This window comes from Coenobita brevimanus, chromosome 26, assembly GCF_032717465.1.
Source record: "Coenobita brevimanus isolate Jiangsu-jjx chromosome 26, ASM3271746v2, whole genome shotgun sequence".
NCBI classification, from domain to species: domain Eukaryota; kingdom Metazoa; phylum Arthropoda; class Malacostraca; order Decapoda; family Coenobitidae; genus Coenobita; species Coenobita brevimanus.
Window position 1 is genome coordinate 18,501,232 of NC_136979.1, and position 7,718 is coordinate 18,508,949.

The following is a 7,718-nucleotide window of genomic DNA, read 5'->3' on the forward strand; positions in this document are numbered from 1 at the left end:
CCCGATCTGAATGAATATGTAATGTATTACTCCATATGCGGCACGTAGTATAACCCTGTGTCGCTGATATATTTGCTTCCCAGGATTTCAAATACAAATGCTCTAGTTCGATGACCAGTTCAGGAGAATCCTTGTGACTGCAATACACTACCGATTTGCAAATGCTTTGGTGATGATATAACAACAATAAGGATGCCACGACAACGAAATTGTCTTGGTAATGCGAGTATTAACCTACGTGTGGTAGCAGCAAGACCTTTCTGCCTTTTATTCCTTGTCTTCTAGCTTATAACAATTATTATTAGCTACTTTATTCCCAGTGATGCAAACTTATTTTCAGTTGCAAGGAGGTATGACAGATTTTACCCTTTTCTCTTACACTAAGCAAAAAAAAGGACGAAAACATGACTTTACGAGTATAAACTCTTGCACTGCAAAAGCACATGCTTACCACTTTTATCTTTTAATCTGTAACACCTTTCATTAAAAAAAAAAAAAAAAAAAAAAAAAAGCTACATCCTGGATAACCGAAAATGCCGATCTCGAAGTTTTGAACTCAATGAACTGTTTATGAATCTCTGAATTTTATTACTCGCCTATCGTTTAGGAACTGAGGATATTGAGGATACTAGGCTATGACAAGTTGACATTCTCCAAGGAGCTCCGACTATCGGTAGATTTCCGAGGTTCTTTCTTTACATTTCATTCACTGGCATATATTAATTCTTCCAGAGATTTTTCTTAACGGAAAACCGGCTAAATGCGGTGTAATAACTGCATGTCTTTGAGTATAAGTTGTCTCTTTTCGTGCTTGTTGACCGAACCATTTAAAATAGTCCTACTAACTTACACCGCTTTCCCGCTTTCTGTCGTTGTCCATGAAGAAACAAACAGAAATAAATTACTTTAAATTATTCCCAAATACTGCAACCGAAGTTATTTTATAAATAATAATAGCTGATTCTATTTGTTTATTGAATCTCTTCTTTTCAGTCTTACGCTACTAAAAATTATTGCGTATTACCATACTTGATATGAACTCCGCAAATTAGTCCTTTGGCGATAGTTCTGAAATTTCAATTAGTTCTGTATAGGATTTCCAATTATCGTGACAAACGCACTGCTTCCTACAATTTTGAAATATACTGGCATTTTGGCATTTATATATTGTTTTCTGTAACAGTTTTACATAATAGTTTCACCATGTAAAGATATAAGGAGGAGTATGTGTGGAGTGACGCTGACCAACTTAAGGATACTCTGCCGTCACTTTTTAGGGCGACTGTACAAGTATTAGGGGTGTAAGTCTCTTGAATGATGAAGGTAAGGCGTATGATAGAGTGTTGATTAGAAGAGTTAGAAAGGGTACAGAGGGAGTGACTGGTGATGAGCAGTGTGATGTTAGGAGTGGGAAGGGATGCGTGGATAAGGTGTTTGCTGTATAACAGATGTGTGAAAAGTATTTGGCGAAACTTACCTTTCGCCAAATACTTTTCACTGATTTAGAGAAAGCGTATGATAGAACTGATAGGGAGGCGCTGTGGACTGGCTTGGGATTGTATGGACTAGGTGGTAGGTTGTTAAAAGGAGTGAAAATTTTTATAAAAATAGCAGAGCGTGTGTAAGTGTAGGAAATGCTGTGAGTGATTGGCTTCCCGTGAGAGTGGGGCTGTGGAAATGATGTGTGATGTCTCCTTGGTTGTTTAATATTTATATGGATGGTGTTGTAAGGGAGGTGAATGTGAGAGTGTTAGGTGGAGATTTGAGTCTGGTGATTGCTGATGGTAGAGAGTGGATTCTGAATCAGCTGCTGTTTGCGAATGATACTGCACTGGTGGCCGATTCGGAGGAGAGATTGAGACAGTTGGTAGAGGAGTTTGGAAGGGTGTGTGAAAGCAGGAAATTGAGAGCATATGAGAATAAGAGTAAAGCTGTGAAGTGTACGAGGTTGGTAGATAGTAAGAGGATGAATGTAGTTTTGAGTGATGAGTTGCTTGAGGAGGTAGAGTGAAAACATTTCGGGTCACATGTTGCTGTGGAAGAATAGATGTAAAGGTGAAGTTTAGAATGAATGAAGTAGGAAAAGTGTTGGAAGGAATGAAAAAAGTTTTTAGATGTTGTTCGCTTAGAATGGATGTAAAGAGAAGGTTGTATGATGGTGTAGTGGTACCGATGCGTTATATGGGACTGAAATATGGAATATGTTTTTAGTAGAGAGGAAGAGTTTGAATGTAATATAAATGACGTGTCTGAGGAGTATGTGTGGAGTGACGAGTATGGATCGAGTGAGAAATGATGAAGTGTGAGGGAGAACTGGAGTTATGTGGGAGATGGCTGATCGAGCTGAGCAGAGAGTGTTGCGATGGTTTGGGCATGTCAAGAGAATGGATGAAGAGCCATTGGTGAAAAAGACAAATGGATCGGATGTGAGGGGTGTAAGGCTGAGAGGAAGACCACGATTAGGATGGATGGACAGTGTGAAGAGAGAGATGGATGCGAGCGGGATGTCTGTACTGCAAGGAAGAGTGGCTATGAGTGATATGGATGACTGGAGAAAAATTGTGAATGAATAAATGGTCACGCGACCCTAAGGGGATATTCTCCCGCATTTGATCTGATCAGCTGATGAAGTCAGGTGTGGGTAAGGGGATGGATTCTTTATGATGAGGCAGGGGTAAACCAGCTTTGCTGTTTGGCCCTCTTGCGGATGTCGCTGATTGGAATGTGCAGTTGACCCTTGTGCGTTGTGGTGTAGTGAGGATCTGTCCCTTCTCCCCTTGGGGCTAAGATACAAGTAAATGTGTGTGTGTGGATGAATACATTGGGAGCGTGTCGTCCTGTCTCGGCAACCCCCCTTTCTTCGGGGGAAGCAGCCTAGGTATATATATATATATATATATATATATATAGAGAGAGAGAGAGAGAGAGAGAGAGAGAGAGAGAGGAGGGGGGGGATGGAGGAAGTGCACATGAGAGGTGGGGATGAGGAGCTCACCAGAGAACTTGATCGTGAAGCGGAATAATTAGATGGGCATAGACGAGCAAGAAAGAGAGAAAGAAAAAAGTGTAGAAAGGAAATTCGAAACAAAGTTGACCTGATATAGGAAGGCATAAAAAGAAGTTGCAAATAAAGAGTCAGTAGATAGGAGGATAATAGGCAATATACTCTGTTGGGGAAAGATGTGAGGGAGGAAGGGATGAAAAATGTGGAGACCAAGAGGTTGAGATTTTGAGTACATTATTCTGATACCTAATTGTACGCTAAATTTCGTCATGATATGCAACGAAGGTCCTTGATAGATACAACTACTCATTTGCATAAATGTTGTCTTTAACTCTTACGAGTGCACTGTGAGACGTGTTCAGGACAAAAGTCTTTTCGTTTTCGTTTACTCGTGATATAATATAACAATTAACCGGTTAATGCTGTTACCATTAACCCTCTCGCTGCTCACACGCGTAATATACTTTACTATTTCAGTTTCCAGAAATGGGCTTGTTATTTACAGATTTGCTTCGGTTACTGGCCTCATGCCTGGAGGACACTCAAACGCAGGTTTAAGTTCCACTGACTGCTCACAAGCTAATGCCAGTCCGTAACAATCAAATAGTCAAACGTATACTATACTTTGTGTGTGTCCTACCATACTAGTGCTGCTGCTACTCCGGCCACCAGTAATAATAATAATAATAATAATAATATACAAGCAACAACTTCTACTGCTGCTGCTGCTACTACTACTACTACGACCACTACTACTACTACTACTACTATTCCTACTACTGCTGCTTCACCTTCTGCTCACTGTATCTGTCCTACCCTCCACCTAACCACTACCTGCAACTCCTGTCTTCTGTTTCTCCGTCTGTGTCCTGTGTTAGTCCTATGAGTCACCTTACCACTGTCTGCCAACACCACCTTCTTGCAGTGTCTGTACCGTGTATTTGTTTTAACCGTCTCTCCACTTCCCTATGGCTTAACTCTCTATGTTATTCGAGCTGGAGAGAATATGAGGGAAAATAATAACGCAGTAGGCTGAGGATGGAGACTTATGAGTGAAGTGGAGGGCAATAGAGGGTGTGAGATTTTCGTCATAGCCGTAATAACGAGACGTGTTGCTACTTCAGTGCGTGTCCGTGAATATATCAGTCGGGAGGGCGGGGGAGAGGAAATGGGAAAGCGTCAGTTCGTTCACCAAAACAATGGTGGTCGCGTCCCGTATTTTAATCCAACTAACATCTGAGGAATTTATTCAGCAGAGAAAGTGTTAGGAACCTGGGGGTGGTAACATGCTGGAGGTGTTTACTCTTTTACAGCCCTTTTTCCGTACGTTTATGGCAGATTTTATGGTACTGTGGCTGTGCTTCCTTTCCATAGAATTTCTTCGTTACTGCCGCCGCAATCGTGTTGATATCTTATCAAAATATTAAAACTTGGCTTTCAAGATGGAAAGGTGGCATTTGGGGGGGCAAGATACATTCTCAGACTCCCGGGATTCAGTCTTAGCTAAATTGCATTGTCTGAAGACAGCTAAAATCAAATGGTACAGTTGTCCCGATGATGAGACGGTTAACAGTGCCATTATTAACACTCTTTGGTTATTATGACACAGTGTTACTTTAATAATATATTTGGGCGTGAGGCAGAACACTGTATAAGAATTTTCTTGAACATCAGATAGTTAAGACGGCAAAGAATTTAGTCACTTTGCTTCATATTCCCTGTACTCGTAGCTCACTAGCAGATTCCGTGAATACAAGTGATCTACATTGTTTGCAGAGCAAGTCTATAGCAATTAACATCATGCAGTATTCTCTCTCTCTCTCTCTCTCTCTCTCTCTCTCTCTCTCTCTCTCTCTCTCTCTCTCTCACATACACACACACACACACACACACGTTGATGTCAGTATCGAGTAATTAAGAACTGTTATTCCCTTACATGTACCTTTACGACGGGAGGATAAACTGTTGGGGTTCGTGTTCTGTGTTGAGCTTCTTTTATGTTCGTGTACGTGTTATAATGTATTTATTTGTGTGGATATGGATGTGCTGGGTATTTATGTTTGCCTGCACTTGTGTGCATACTGTATTAATATAAAAAAGATATTATACCTAGTTACCTGTTTACCTATTTTTTTTTATTTTTTTTGCCACAGTAAGAAAGCTTCGCCATAATTATTTACGGTATAATGATACAAAATTTTGGCATCATAAACTTGCCTGTGACCTTTAAAAGTAGTTGAAGGTCATTCATATGTGGAACATGTACTTAGACTAACCTAAGGTAGCTTCTTGTGTAATATCAACAGGATCTGAAGACAAAGGTGTGGAAGAACACATGGTTACATTGTCCATTTGTCTCAATAACTGGCCAACTTTATGCTAAACTGTAACCATACTCCTTTCAGATAAGAAGAGGGATCACAGCAATATTTCTGTAAAGTTACAGTTTTTGTAGTTTTCTCTAAAACGTGCGACAAAGAGAACACTGAACAGATTTGAATTCGGTACTTTCCATCAGGATAAATGGCAAAATATTAAGCCAAAATTTTCAGCAATATTATTTCATCGGATTTACAACCAGATAGCTGTGTCTCGATTAGTTTTTGAGATATTTCAGTTTCATAAATGCAATTTTTGCACCAAAAATGAATATTTAACCTTGAAAAATAGGTCAAAGTCTTTTATATTTGGCACAAGCACTTGGGTAGGTAGCCCTAGGGTATCTTTCTGTATAATCTCATCAAGATCTAAGAAAAAAAAATGCAAAGAAAAATAATAATACTTACGAAAGCAATAAGCTTCGCCATTTATATGGTGAAGCTTAAATTATTGTGAAGGTCAGACTGTTCCCTGGGGACAATAAGGTCGAGATGATGGTGAATCTGTGCAGCTCCCCTTCCCATCCTCTCTGTCTGTCTGTCTGTCTCTGTCTCTGTCTCTGTCTCTGTCTCTGTCTGTCTGTCTGTCTGTCTCTCTCTCTCTCTCTCTCTCTCTCTCTCTCTCTCTCTCTCTCTCTCTCTCTCTCTCTCTCTCTCTCTCTCTCTCGTATTGATGTTTTCAATGTTTCAGTTTTCCTTCTACCTACATGCAGTTTTCTCGTTCTCTTCCTCTTTATTTTGCTTTTCACCTCCTCTCTCTCCTCCTTGTCTGCTTCTCGTTACTCCTGTTTTCGTTTTTTTTTCCTTCTCTTTTCTCCCTTCTTTTTTCTTATAAAATAGCTTGTCTTCCTATATCCTTTGCTCACCTCTCCTTTTATCCTTCCCATACTTCCAACATTTCACCTTCTTATATTTTCTTTCCTCTTTTCTTCTCCCTCTAATCCTTCCAAATTTCTCATTTCCCATTCTCTTCCTTATCTCGCTTCCCTTCTTCTTTCCCTGATCTTTTTCCTCCTTCATTTTTTCCTCTGATCCTCTAACTACTTTCTTATTTCTCCTACAGTCTTTTCTGTTATTCTGCCTTGTTGTCTCCCCTTCTTTCCCTCTGTTATTATTTATCTTATCATTTTATTTCCTTTACTTCAATCTCCTTCTCGTTTGCTTACCCACCATTTTCTTCCCTTCGCTACTCTGTCTCATTCCTTTTCCTCCACACTCCCTCCTTCTCTATCTTCTCAACTTTCCCGTCCTCTCCTTTCTTTCCCTCCGCTTTGCATTGTTACTGGCATTTTAGTCAATTTCTCTGCCTCCTTTCATTTTCTTACTTTCTCTCTTTCGCGTCTCCCCTCTCACTTTTCTCTTTTCTGATTCTCTGGTCATGTTATTGCTCGTTATTTCTCCTCCGCTGCCTCCTTTTTCCTTCTTTGCTGTCTCATTAACTCTCCTCATCGCTCTTTATCCGTTTCTCCATTGTTTTCTCCTCATTCTGTCTCTGATGGTCCCCATTTTATCTCATTTCTTCATACTTTAACTCTAGCTTCTACTTTGTTTTCTATACAATTTTTCCTTTCACACTCCTCATTTGCTGCTTTATTTTTTCATTTTCCTTACCTTCTTTCCATTCCTTCCACCTTTCATTTGGTGGTTTGGGTATAGGATAGGGAATGAGTGGAAATTCTACCTAGTGATGTTGGTGGTGATCCTTCATTGAAATGTTCAAGAATAGTCTCGGACAGCTTTTATTTGGTAAGGGATGCGTAAAAAACTCATCGAAGTATTTAATTTACTCAGACCCAAATTCTATCTATCCACAGCCAGACGCCTTAATTCCGTAAAGGGTGGGCCACAAACAAATCTCCTCCATATCCCCCTGTCCCCCGCCATTTCGCTGCCTCCCCCTAGCTCACATACACCTCATATACCTCTCTACTCCCTCCCTCCACCCCATCCACGGTCTCCCCCCTCCCTCTCCCTCCCTCCACCTCACTCACATACACTCTCCACGTTAGTCTCTCGGTCTCCATCCTCTTAGTGTGGTTGGCCATGTCCTTTTTTTTTTTCTTTTATCCTTTGGACACAACATTTACGAAAACGGATGGTGACAAGTTTTCCGACCCCTTTAAAGGGTCACTTGACCCCTCAATGATCTTGTCCTTAATTTCACTTCCCTAACGCAGAAATAAGCATAAATTGGTTACGCCAGCACATACTGAAATGATTTAAGAATCTGAACTGATAATGTTTAGAACACCAAGTCAGTTCAGACAGGTTTCGATGACTTCAAGGGTCAAGGTCATACCTTAGAGTCAAAACAAATGCGTTTAAACATACTTCTG